The sequence below is a fragment of the Pleurodeles waltl genome, chromosome 12 (assembly GCF_031143425.1).
Source record: "Pleurodeles waltl isolate 20211129_DDA chromosome 12, aPleWal1.hap1.20221129, whole genome shotgun sequence".
In the NCBI taxonomy this organism is placed as follows: domain Eukaryota; kingdom Metazoa; phylum Chordata; class Amphibia; order Caudata; family Salamandridae; genus Pleurodeles; species Pleurodeles waltl.
Window position 1 is genome coordinate 116,542,761 of NC_090451.1, and position 14,257 is coordinate 116,557,017.

A 14,257-nucleotide genomic window follows, 5' to 3' on the forward strand; every position below is an offset into this window, starting at 1 on the left:
TTGTCATGGAAAGGAGATTCATACAGCTCTGCAACCTGTTACAATCCTATGAATAATATGTACCATCTGAAATACCAATAAATAAAAAAAAAAAAAAATCTACTGCACAACTTAGGGTAAGGCTGGTGTTGTAGTGGTAGATCTGAGGCCCTAGGAGAGCTGGAGACCCCACAGAGCTACAGCAGCTCAGAAGTCCACTTAGGCTTCATCAGGGACCCGTTTTGTGACTTGAAAACCCATTAATGCAACAATAAAGGGGTGAAGAAAATGTCATCAACATTGCATAAACTGGTGTTCTTTGCAGTTTTTTAAATAAATAACAGCACCTGGAAGCCCTTCTGACTGTGAAGGTTTGTTTAACAAATAGTGTTGTAACAACATAAAAGAGGGGGAACTGTAAGACAGTTGCACAGATAGAAGGACGGATAGAAGGTTAAACAGATCGTCATAAATAAGCCACATGCACCGATGCATCTGTACAGGTTTGTAGACAGAAAGGAGGGTATGTAGCTATTAGTAAATCATGGATGAGATATAATCAGCGTCACAGAAACCGCTGTAAATCACACGCGCCTGCTTTAGAAATAACCACGCCACAAAGACCTTGGTAGTCAGCATGTAGGCTTTAAAGTGTTAACATAAACAGAGATGGGCAGAAATAGGCAGTAAGGCAGATACCCAGATTGAAATAGAAAGTAAATAGAAAGCACATGTAGTAATAGACGTGGACCGATAAGTATATAGAGAAGCAGCTGTTGGTACGAAAATGGGATCACATATGATCATCTTTGTGTGGACTGTCAGGATTTGAAAACGGTTGCTTCATACCAAAAAAAAACATAGCGCCAAGATGTCCTCCTCAATGTCCCTATGAGCGTTATAGTGTTAACAAAGCATACAGCCAGGCATCAACACTCTGTTAGACAGGTTCACAGTCACGCACAGGTAGGTGAGCAGATAGATAAGCAGGCACACAGGCAAAAAGATGGATGGACAGATGAATGGATCAATGGATGGACGGACCTCTCTGTTAAACATGAGTCAAATGTAGGGATGGGCGTAACCAGTGTAACTCACTGCAGTGTAATTAAGTGAAATTACAGCAACATTATGCGAGGTTGTACAGAATTACACAAGGCTATTTTCCTGGTGCAAAATACACGCTCAGATCCGAAAGGAACCTGATATACACTTTGCACAAGAAAATCGCTCTAAATGCAACAGAACTGGCACAACAGCCGCTGCTCGCGCTCTTTTCCTCCGCTCTTGGGTAGATGTCTTTCCCCACATTACTCCAAATTCCACAAAGGAGCGTAATTGTGTAATTCACGATTCGACCACGACTAATAAACTTGGCTTAAGTTTTAAAACTTTCCCTCTAGCTGCCCGGTGATCCGTCGGGTGCGGGATGATGAAGCCAAACGCTGATTGGGTGAGTGCGCCTCTCAGTGTCCTTCTCCGTCGCCTCTTTCTTTCAGACCCTTGGGAGCTCAGTCTTACTTTCTATACAAATATTTATTTTTAGACCTTTTTTCTTCGCGGCCTGAATTGCTGCAAAAACTGATATTTGACTAGCAGGATCCCTTTCAACATTGAAAGCTACTCCGCGTCAGTACAGGAGCCTCGGCGCTGCAGGTACAGGAGACACAGACATCCATCCCTCTTGCTGACCGGGTCCCGTGAAACCAAACTGTAGCTCATACTTTTCACATCAGGACCGCCACAAACGTAAAAACGCAGAAAGGTGAAATAAATAATAACATTGTTAACGCGTTCTTCAAAGACATTTAATTTCACCGTTGAAATTAGGTTCAAGCTCTTAACTCATGTAAATATTAAGAAGTGAGAATAAAAATGCTGCCCAACTGCCGTGACATTGCCACCCGCAATGCCGTGACTCGGATTCGAACCGAGGTTGCTGCTTCCACAACGCAGAGTACTAACCACTATACGATCACGGCGAGCTACTTGGGCTCTGAAAGGACTACCCTGGTGTGGCTCTGATAGGCCTAAAAAAGGTCAAAGTGTCCGTGGAGTGGATAGATTTAGCGTTTGTTTAAAACCCATCTTTTCAAGTTAGATCAGGGTCTTTTCTTTGAGTAGCAGATCACAGCAAATATTTACCTCTCTGCTTCCAGTGACAAGACTCCCCATAAACCAAGAAGCCCAGACTTCTTAACAAGATCCACCACTCTGCCCTGCAAGTCTCAAGTGTTCTATGAGTGCTGGGGTCGGGGAAGTGAACACTGCAAAAACTTAATCCACGGCCGACCAAACTCCTCCAGGCCAGGAGGGGCTCGGAACAGGCCCCCACATATTGTTGTTTTTTTCTTTTCTGGGTGTCTCTTCAGACACATTCAGCTGCTTGGTGCATACTGCTTTAGAGTTGCATTGTGTGGAATGAAGTGGCGTAAACTTGACTAGCAAACAATGGAGTGGTGATGGATGGAGGGTCATAGAAGGGAGTAGATTGAAGTGCAAAGAGTAGAGTGACGTAATGTGTCATAGAATACAGTGGAATATAATGAAGTGGTGTGCCATGGCATGGCGTTGAATAGCATTGTGAGGAATGGAGTGGCATAGAGCAGAGTGGGGTAGAGAGGAGTGAGGTTGCATAGAATGGCATAGAGTAGCATAGAGTAAAGTAGTGTGGTGTAGAGTGGCATAGTGTGGTGTAGAGTGAAGTGGCATGGAATGGCATAGAGTCAGAGAACAGTGTGTCATGGAGAGGGGTGGCAAAGAATTAGGAGGAGTGGAGTCGGACTGCATGAAGTAGAGTGTTGCGGAGTTGAGTAGCATACAGTCGCGTTGCATGGAGTGAACTGTGGTGTAGAGAGGAGCAGAGAAAAAAGTGGCATAGAGTAGAAAGGCCTACAGGAGAGTAGTGTAGAGTGGCACAGCATAGAGTAGTGTGCAGTAGAGTGGCATAGAGTAGAGCGCATGTAGTGCCATTGAGTGATATTGTGTGAGATGGAGTGGAGTGGAGTACAGTGAAGTGGCATGGAATGAAGTAGTATAGAGTAGAGTGGGAGAGAGTAAAGTGGAGTGGCATAGAGTGAACTAGAGTAGAGCGTAGTGTGATAGAGTGGAGTAGCATGGAGTGGAATGGAGAGGCACAGAGTAGGGTAGAGTGCAAAAGTGTGGAATGGCATGGAGTTGAGTGGAGTGGCATAGAGTACAGTGGCATTCTGTGGGGTGGATTAGAGTGGCATGGAGTGGCATACAGTAGAGTGGAATAGAGCGTAGTGGTGGAGAGTACAGTGGCTTAGAGTGGAGTATAGTAGCATGGAGTAGAGTAGCGTAGAGTAGAGAGGGGTGCAACGGAGTAGAGTGGCATAGAGTTGAGTGGTGTACAGTGGCGTAGAGTAGAATGGGATAAAATAAAGTGGTGTACAGTAGACTGGAGTAGAGTAGCATAGAGTGGAGAGGCATAGAGTGGAGAGGAGTAAAGTAGAGTGGAATTGTATAGAGTAGAGTTCAGTTGAGTATTCTAGAGTGATGTAGAGCAGAGTGGCATAGAGTCACATAAAGTGGCATTCTATGAAGTAGGGTGGCGTAGAGAGGAATGAAGGGAAGTGGCATAGAGTAGAGTGGAGTGGAGTGGAGTAGAGGGGCATAGCAGAGAGTGACAGGGTGGAGTGGCATAGAATGGAGTAGCATAAAGTGGAGTGAAGTGGCGTATAGTGGAGTGGCATAGATTAGAGTGGCATAGAGTGGAGTGATAGAGTGGAACAATGTAGATTAGAGTGGAGTAGAACTGAGTAGAATGGAGTGATATAGAGTTGCACAGTGTAGAGTACAGTGGCACTGAGGGGAGTAGAGTATAGTCATGCAGAGGAATACAGTGTGAGAAAGTAACTAAAGTGTCAACAGAGACGGCGTTTAGGGTGAAAAATAAGCTGTATGCTTGTCATGAATGTTGGAAAGCACATTGCACATCCAAGAATGATATGAAAACACTTTTAAAATATAAAAAATAGCGTACTGTAGAAAGACGAAAAGAACACATGTACTTGGTCCATCCTCCATGGATGAATGAACACAAGAAAGGAAGATTCAGTCTATGGGAGCTAAGCAATCGAAATATTGCAAATGTGAGTGACATAGAAAACAATTAATGGTAAGTAAGCTATGGGTGTGTGGTAAGCCCACTGAATTCTAAACATTATGTCTCACAGCACATTCACTGTGTACGCAAGACATAAAAAGGTGTGACTAAGAGAATTCTGAGATTTAGAGCTTGACAGCAATTCACAACCCAACCAAATTGAGCCCTATATAATAATTTACAACAGAGCCAAAGTACACCTTTTATACCCCCAATGGTGGAGGTAAGATATTCAGCAGACACGTGGTCTCCCAGTGCTAAAGGATTTTGGCTAGATATGAAGTGGGCGAAGTGCCCTGAAAACATTATAAAAGTAGGACACGTGCTATAAGCAGACATCACTTCCTTTGCAAGGCAGAAGAAAGGGCACTTCAGAGGGAAGAAATGAGAGGGCTGTGGACAAGACAGATAGCTCCCCTATGGGCAGAGGTGGCGGGAGCATGGAACACTCCTGACATGACTATGATGACGATGCAGATGGGCCTCTTAACTTGCGGAGTTAGGAGCACGACAAACACACCTCTACTAGACCTCCCTGGAAGATCATACACTGGGGAGGGTTCCCCTGGGTCCCTTCCCCCCCCCCCGGCTGGGCCCCATACAGCTGTAGACACACTCATACGATGCGTAGTTAGGTCTCGGTTTCTGGGCAAGTTGTTTGGCTTGCTTGTTATTTGTTGTAATAAGAGATGATGAGTACCTGACGTGCCAGAGCTGGAAATGGTGGGAACCGACCACCCTGCTCCATGGGCATACAGCGCTGAACCGGAGACCCACAGGAGGCCCACACCACAGATCACAAGCCTGCTTACAGATTTATGCAAGGAACAGCCCTCAGCGTGGTGGTAACATAATATAATAGCAGTAATGGGTAACTGTTCAAAAGTTGTCATGGAAAGGAGATTCATACAGCTCTGCAACCTGTTACAATCCTATGAATAATATGTACCATCTGAAATACCAATAAATAAAAAAAATAAAAAATCTACTGCACAACTTAGGGTAAGGCTGGTGTTGTAGTGGTAGATCTGAGGCCCTAGGAGAGCTGGAGACCCCACAGAGCTACAGCAGCTCAGAAGTCCACTTGGGCTTCATCAGGGACCCGTTTTGTGACTTGAAAACCCATTAATGCAACAATAAAGGGGTGAAGTAAATGTCATCAACATTGCATAAACTGGTGTTCTTTGCAGTTTTTTTAATAAATAACAGCGCCTGGAAGCCCTTCTGACTGTGAAGGTTTGTTTAACAAATAATGTTGTAACAACATAAAAGAGGGGGAACTGTAAGACAGTTGCACAGATAGAAGGACGGATAGAAGGTTAAACAGATTGTCATAAATAAGCCACATGCACCGATGCATCTGTACAGGTTTGTAGACAGAAAGGCAGGTTTGTAGCTGTTAGTAAATCATGGATGAGATATAATCAGCGTCACAGAAACCGCTGTAAATCACACGGGCCTGCTTTAGAAAGAACCACGCCACAAAGACCTTGGTAGTCAGCATGTAGGCTTTAAAGTGTTAACATAAACAGAGATGGGCAGAAATAGGCAGTAGGGCAGATACCCAGATTGAAATAGAAAGGTAAATAGAAAGCACATGTAGTAATAGACGTGGACCGATAAGTATATAGAGAAGCAGCTGTTGGTACGAAAATGGGATCACATATGATCAACTTTGTGTGGACTGTCAGGATATGAAAACGGTTGCTTCATACCAAAAAAAACCATAGCGCCAAGATGTCCTCCTCAATGTCCCTATGAGTGTTATAGTGTTAACAAAGTATACAGCCAGGCATCAACACTCTGTTAGACAGGTTCACAGTCACGCACAGGTAGGTGAGCAGATAGATAAGCAGGCACACAGGCAAAAAGATGGATGGACAGATGAATGGATCAATGGATGGACGGACCTCTCTGTTAAACATGAGTCAAATGTAGGGATGGGCGTAACCAGTGTAACTCACTGCAGTGTAATTACGCGAAATTACAGCAACATTATGCGAGGTTGTACAGAATTACACAAGGCTATTTTCCTGGTGCAAAATACACGCTCAGATCCGAAAGGAACCTGATATACACTTTGCACAAGAAAATCGCTCTAAATGCAACAGAACTGGCACAACAGCCGCTGCTCGCGCTCTTTTCCTCCGCTCTTGGGTAGATGTCTTTCCCCACATTACTCCAAATTCCACAAAGGAGCGTAATTGTGTAATTCACGATTCGACCACGACTAATAAACTTGGCTTAATTTTTAAACTTTCCCTCTAGCTGCCCGGTGATCCGTCGGGTGCGGGATGATGAAGCCAAACGCTGATTGGGTGAGTGCGCCTCTCAGTGTCCTTCTCCGTCGCCTCTTTCTTTCAGACCCTTGGGAGCTCAGTCTTACTTTCTATACAAATATTTATTTTTAGACCTTTTTTCTTCGCGGCCTGAATTGCTGCAAAAACTGATATTTGACTAGCAGGATCCCTTTCAACATTGAAAGCTACTCCGTGTCAGTACAGGAGCCTCGGCGCTGCAGGTACAGGAGACACAGACATCCATCCCTCTTGCTGACCGGGTCCTGTGAAACCAAACTGTAGCTCATACTTTTCACATCAGGACCGCCACAAACGTAAAAACGCAGAAAGGTGAAATAAATAATAACATTGTTAACGCGTTCTTCAAAGACATTTAATTTCACCGTTGAAATTAGGTTCAAGCTCTTAACTCATGTAAATATTAAGAAGTGAGAATACAAATGCTGCCCAACTGCCGTGACATTGCCACCCGCAATGCCGTGACTCGGATTCGAACCGAGGTTGCTGCGGCCACAACGCAGAGTACTAACCACTATACGATCACGGCGAGCTACTTGGGCTCTGAAAAGACTACCCTGGTGTGGCTCTGATAGGCTTAAAAAAGGTCAAAGTGTCCGTGGAGTGGATAGATTTAGCGTTTGTTTAAAACCCATCTTTTCAAGTTAGATCAGGGTCTTTTCTTTGAGTAGCAGATCACAGCAAATATTTACCTCTCTGCTTCCAGTGACAAGACTCCCCATAAACCAAGAAGCCCAGACTTCTTAACAAGATCCACCACTCTGCCCTGCAAGTCTCAAGTGTTCTATGAGTGCTGGGGTCGGGGAAGTGAACACTGCAAAAACTTAATCCACGGCCGACCAAACTCCTCCAGGCCAGGAGGGGCTCGGAACAGGCCCCCACATATTGTTTTTTTTTTCTTTTCTGGGTGTCTCTTCAGACACATTCAGCTGCTTGGTGCATACTGCTTTAGAGTTGCATTGTGTGGAATGAAGTGGCGTAAACTTGACTAGCAAACAATGGAGTGGTGATGAATGGAGGGTCATAGAAGGGAGTAGATTGAAGTGCAAAGAGTAGAGTGACGTAATGTGTCATAGAATACAGTGGAATATAATGAAGTGGTGTGCCATGGCATGGCGTTGAATAGCATTGTGAAGAATGGAGTGGCATAGAGCAGAGTGGGGTAGAGAGGAGTGAGGTTGCATAGAATGGCATAGAGTAGCATAGAGTAAAGTAGTGTGGTGTAGAGTGGCATAGTGTGGTGTAGAGTGAAGTGGCATGGAATGGCATAGAGTCAGAGAACAGTGTGTCATGGAGAGGGGTGGCAAAGAATTAGGAGGAGTGGAGTCGGACTGCATGAAGTAGAGTGTTGTGGAGTTGAGTAGCATACAGTCGCGTTGCATGGAGTGACACTGTGGTGTAGAGAGGAGCAGAGTAAAAAGTGGCATAGAGTAGAAAGGCCTACAGGAGAGTAGTGTAGAGTGGCACAGCATAGAGTAGTGTGCAGTAGAGTGGCATAGAGTAGAGCGCATGTAGTGCCATTGAGTGATATTGTGTGAGATGGAGTGGAGTACAGTGAAGTGGCATGGAATGAAGTAGTAGAGTAGAGTGGGAGAGAGTAAAGTGGAGTGGCATAGAGTGAACTAGAGTAGAGCGTAGTGGGATAGAGTGGAGTGGCATGGAGTGGAATGGAGAGGCACAGAGTAGGGTAGAGTGCAAAAGTGTGGAATGGCATGGAGTTGAGTGGAGTGGCATAGAGTAGAGTGGCATTCTGTGGGGTGGATTAGAGTGGCATGGAGTGGCATACAGTAGAGTGGAATAGAGCTTAGTGGTGGAGAGTACAGTGGCTTAGAGTGGAGTATAGTAGCATGGAGTAGAGTAGCGTAGAGTAGAGAGGGGTGCAACGGAGTAGAGTGGCATAGAGTTGAGTGGTGTACAGTGGCGTATAGTAGAATGGGATAAAATAAAGTGGCGTACAGTAGACTGGAGTAGAGTAGCATAGAGTGGAGAGGCATAGAGTGGAGAGGAGTAAAGTAGAGTGGAGTTGAATAGAGTAGAGTTCAGTTGAGTATTCTAGAGTGATGTAGAGCAGAGTGGCATAGAGTCACATAAAGTGGCATTCTATGAAGTAGGGTGGCGTAGAGAGGAATGAAGGGAAGTGGCATAGAGTAGAGTGGAGTGGAGTGGAGTAGAGGGGCATAGCAGAGAGTGACAGGGTGGAGTGGCATAGAATGGAGTAGCATAAAGTGGAGTGAAGTGGCGTATAGTGGAGTGGCATAGATTAGAGTGGCATAGAGTGGAGTGATAGAGTGGAACAATGTAGATTAGAGTGGAGTAGAACTGAGTAGAGTGGAGTGGTATAGAGTTGCACAGTGTAGAGTACAGTGGCACTGAGGGGAGTAGAGTATAGTCATGTAGAGGAATACAGTGTGAGAAAGTAACTAAAGTGTCAATAGAGACGGCGTTTAGGGTGAAAAATAAGCTGTATGCTTGTCATGAATGTTGGAAAGCACATTGCACATCCAAGAATGATACGAAAACACTTTTAAAATATAAAAAATAGCGTACTGTAGAAAGACGAAAAGAACACATGTACTTGGTCCATCCTCCATGGAGGAATGAACACAAGAAAGGAAGATTCAGTCTATGGGAGCTAAGCAATCGAAATATTGCAAATGTGAGTGACATAGAAAACAATTAATGGTAAGTAAGCTATGGGCGTGTGGTAAGCCCACTGAATTCTAAACAATATGTCTCACAGCACATTCACTGTGTACGCAAGACATAAAAAGGTGTGACTAAGAGAATTCTGAGATTTAGAGCTTGACAGCAATTCACAACCCAACCAAACTGAGCCCTATATAATAATTTACAACAGAGCCAAAGTACACCTTTTACACCCCCAATGGTGGAGGTAAAATATTCAGCAGACAAGTGGTCTCCCAGTGCTAAAGGATTTTGTCTAGATATGAAGTGGGCGAAGTGCCCTGAAAACATTATAAAAGTAGGACACGTGCTATAAGCAGACATCACTTCCTTGGCAAGGCAGAAGAAAGGGCACTTCAGAGGGAAGAAATGAGAGGGCTGAGGAACAGACAGATAGCTCCCCTATGGGCAGAGGTGGCGGGAGCATGGAACACTCCTGACATGACTATGATGACGATGCAGATGGGCCTCTTAACTTGCGGAGTTAGGAGCACGACAAACACACCTCTCCTAGACCTCCCTGGAAGATCATACACTGGGGAGGGTTCCCCTGGGTCCCTTCCCCCCCCCGGCTGGGCCCCATACAGCTGTAGACACACTCACACGATGCATAGTTAGGTCTCGTTTCTGGGCAAGTTGTTTGGCTTGCTTGTTATTTGTTGTAATAAGAGATGATGAGTACCTGACGTGCCAGAGCTGGAAATGGTGGCAACCGACCACCCTGCTCCATGGGCATACAGCGCTGAACTGCAGACCCACAGGAGGCCCACACCACAGATCACAAGCCTGCTTACAGATTTATGCAAGGAACAGCCCTCAGCGTGGTGGTAACATAATATAATAGCAGTAATGGGTAACTGTTCAAAAGTTGTCATGGAAAGGAGATTCATACAGCTCTGCAACCTGTTACAATCCTGTGAATAATATGTACCATCTGAAATACCAATAAATAAAAAAAATAAAAAATCTGCTGCACAATTTAGGGTAAGGCTGGTGTTGTAGTGGTAGATCTGAGGCCCTAGGAGAGCTGGAGACCCCACAGAGCTACAGCAGCTCAGAAGTCCACTTAGGCTTCATCAGGGACCCATTTTGTGACTTGAAAACCCATTAATGCAACAATAAAGGGGTGAAGTAAATGTCATCAACATTGCATAAACTGGTGTTCTTTGCAGTTTTTTAAATAAATAACAGCGTCTGGAAGCCCTTCTGACTGTGAAGGTTTGTTTAACAAATAGTGTTGTAACAACATAAAAGAGGGGGAACTGTAAGTGTAGGAGGCTGGACTGGCTTGTAGTGAGTACCAAGGGGTACTTGCACCTTGCACCAGGCCCAGTTATCCCTTATTAGTGTATAGGGTGTCTAGCAGCTTAGGCTGATAGATAATGGTAGCTTAGCAGAGCAGCTTAGGCTGAACTAGGAGACGTGTGAAGCTACTACAGTACCACTTAGTGTCATATGCACAATATCATAAGAAAACACAATACACAGTTATACTAAAAATAAAGGTACTTTATTTTTATGACAATATGCCAAAGTATCTTAGAGTGTACCCTCAGTGAGAGGATAGGAAATATACACAAGATATATATACACCATAGCAAAAATATGCAGTATAGTCTTAGAAAACAGTGCAAACAATGTATAGTTACAATAGGATGCAATGGGGAAACATAGGGATAGGGGCAACACAAACCATATACTCCAGAAGTGGAATGCGAACCACGAATGGACCCCAAACCTATGTGACCTTGTAGAGGGTCGCTGGGACTATTAGAAAATAGTGAGAGTTAGAAAAATAACCCTCCCCAAGACCCTGAAAAGTGAGTGCAAAGTGCACCAAAGTTCCCCTAAGGACAAAATAGTCGTGTTAGAGGGAGAATGCAAGGAAAACACAAATCAGCAATGCAACAACGATGGATTCCTGTCTGAAGGTACCTGTGGAGCAAGGGGACCAAGTCCAAAAGTCACAAGCAGCTCGGAGATGGGCAGATGCCCAAGAAATGCCAGCGGTTGGTGCAAAGAAGCTCTTACTAGGCTGAAGAACTGTGAATACTGCAGGAACGACAAGGGCTAGAGACTTCCCCTTTGGAGGATGGATCCCCCACGCCTTGGAGAGTCGTGCAGAAGTGTTTTCCCGCCGGATGGACGCCAACAAGCCTTGCTACACGCAAATCGTGCGTTTGGCGTTTTTGGACGCTGCTGGGGCCCAGGAGGGACCAGGAGGTCGCAAATTGGACCTGCAGAGAGAGGGGACGTCGAGCAAGACAAGGAGCCCTCACTGAAGCAGGTAGCACCCGGAGAAGTGCCAGAAACAGGCACTACGAGGATGCGTGAAACGGTGCTCGCCGAAGTTGCACAAAGGAGTCCCACGTCGCCGGAGACCAACTTAGAAAGTCGTGCAATGCAGGTTAGAGTGCCGTGGACCCAGGCTTGGCTGTGCACACAGGATTTCCGCCGGAAGTGCACAGGGGCCGGAGAAGCTTGCAAAGTCGCGGTTCCCAGCAATGCAGCCCAGCGAGGTGAGGCAAGGACTTACCTCCACCAAACTTGGGCTGAAGAGTCACTGGACTGTGGGGGTCACTGGGACGGTGTCGCTGGATTCGAGGGACCTCGCTCGTCGTGCTGAGAGGAGACCCAAGGGACCGGAGATGCAGCTTTTTGGTGCCTGCGGTTGCAGGGGGAAGATTCCGTCGACCCACGGGAGATTTCTTCGGAGCTTCTGGTGCAGAGAGGAGGCAGGCTACCCCCACAGCATGCACAAGCAGGAAAACAGTCGAGAAGGCGGCAGGATCAGCGTTACAGAGTTGCAGTAGTCGTCTTTGCTACTATGTTGCAGGTTTGCAGGCTTCCAGCGCGGTCAGCGGTCGATTCCTTATCAGAAGGTGAAGAGGGAGATGCAGAGGAACTCGGCTGAGCTCATGCATTCGTTATCTAAAGTTTCCCCAGAGACAGAGACCCTAAATAGCCAGAAAAGAGGGTTTGGCTACCTAGGAGAGAGGAAAGGCTACTAACACCTGAAGGAGCCTATCACAAGGAGTCTCTGACGTCACCTGGTGGCACTGGCCACTCAGAGCAGTCCAGTGTGCCAGCAGCACCTCTGTTTCCAAGATGGCAGAGGTCTGGAGCACACTGGAGGAGCTCTGGACACCTCCCAGGGGAGGTGCAGGTCAGGGGAGTGGTCACTCCCCTTTCCTTTGTCCAGTTTCGCGCCAGAGCAGGGGCTAAGGGGTCCCTGAACCGGTGTAGACTGGCTTATGCAGAATTGGGCACCTCTGTGCCCAACAAAGCATTTCCAGAGGCTGGGGGAGGCTACTCCTCCCCTGCCTTCACACCATTTTCCAAAGGGAGAGGGTGTCACACCCTCTCTCAGAGGAAGTTCTTTGTTCTGCCATCCTGGGCCAGGCCTGGCTGGACCCCAGGAGGGCAGCTGCCTGTCTGAGGGGTTGGCAGCAGCAGCAGCTGCAGAGAAACCCCAGGAAGGGCAGTCTGGCAGTACCAGGGTCTGTGCTACAGACCACTGGGATCATGGAGTTGTCCCAACAATGCCAGGATGGCATAGAGGGGGCAATTCCATGATCATAGACATGTTACATGGCCATATTCGGAGTTACCATGGTGAAGCTACATATAGGTAGTGACCTATATGTAGTGCACGCGTGTAATGGTGTCCCCGCACTCACAAAGTTCAGTGAATTGGCTCTGAACAATGTGGGGGCACCTTGGCTAGTGCCAGGGTGCCCTCACACTAAGTAACTTTGCACCTAACCTTTACCAGGTAAAGGTTAGACATATAGGTGACTTATAAGTTACTTAAGTGCAGTGTAAAATGGCTGTGAAATAACGTGGACGTTATTTCACTCAGGCTGCAGTGGCAGGCCTGTGTAAGAATTGTCAGAGCTCCCTATGGGTGGCAAAAGAAATGCTGCAGCCCATAGGGATCTCCTGGAACCCCAATACCCTGGGTACCTCAGTACCATATACTAGGGGATTATAAGGGTGTTCCAGTAAGCCAATGTAAATTGGTAAAAATGGTCACTAGCCTGTCAGTGACAATTTGGAAAGAAATGAGAGAGCATAACCACTGAGGTTCTGATTAGCAGAGCCTCAGTGAGACAGTTAGTCACTACACAGGTAACACATACAGGCACACTTATGAGCACTGGGGCCCTGGGTTACCAGGGTCCCAGTGACACATACAACTAAAACAACATATATACAGTGAAAAATGGGGGTAACATGCCAGGTAAGATGGTACTTTCCTACACAACCCCCCCCCAAACGAAGGACAATAAGACTAGCCATTACCTGATGAGTCTTCATTGTCTAAGTGGAAATATCTGGAGAGTCCATCTGCATTGGAGTGGCTACTCCCAGGTCTATGTTCCACTGTATAGTCCATTCCCTGTAGGGATATGGACCACCTCAACAATTTAGGATTTTCACCTTTCATTTGTTTTAGCCAAAGTAGAGGTTTGTGGTCTGTCTGAACAATGAAGTGAGTGCCAAACAGGTATGGCCTCAACTTCTTCAGAGCCCAGACCACAGCAAAGGCCTCCCTCTCAATGGCAGACCAACGCTTTTCTCTAGGGGTCAACCTTCTACTAATAAAAGCAACAGGTTGATCCTGGCCCTCAGAATTAAGTTGTGATAGGACTGCCCCTACTCCTAATTCAGATGCATCAGTTTGGACATAGAATTTTTTAGAGTAACAAGGGCTTTTCAGGACAGGTGCAGAGCACATGGCCTGCTTCAGCTCCTCAAAAGCTTTCTGACAGTTTGCTGTCCATAATACCTTTTTAGGCATTTTCTTGGATGTGAGGTCATTAAGAGGGGCTGCAATGGAGCCATAGTTCTTAATGAACCTCCTGTAATACCCAGTGAGGCCTAGGAAGGCTCTCACCTGAGTCTGAGTGGTAGGGGGAATCCAATCAATAATAGTTTGGATTTTCCCCTGAAGTGGTGCAATCTGTTCCCCACCAACAAGGTGTCCCAGATAAACCACTTTACCCTGCCCTATCTGGCACTTTGAAGCCTTGATAGTGAGGCCTGCCTTTTGCAGGGCCTCCAAAACTTTCCAAAGGTGGACCAGGTGATCATCCCAGCTGGAGCTAAAGACAGCTATATCATCCAAATATGCTGCACTGAA

At 46.2% G+C, this 14,257-nt stretch overlaps 1 non-coding gene across 1 annotated transcript; it reads right to left on the reverse strand.

Annotated features, from left to right (window-relative positions):
- Positions 1–6,883: 6,883 nt before the first annotated feature.
- On the reverse strand, positions 6,884–6,955 carry TRNAH-GUG (transfer RNA histidin (anticodon GUG)). Its single transcript has one exon. It is a non-coding gene; the product is annotated as a tRNA-His (tRNA).
- Between the last annotated feature and the right edge of the window lie 7,302 nt (positions 6,956–14,257).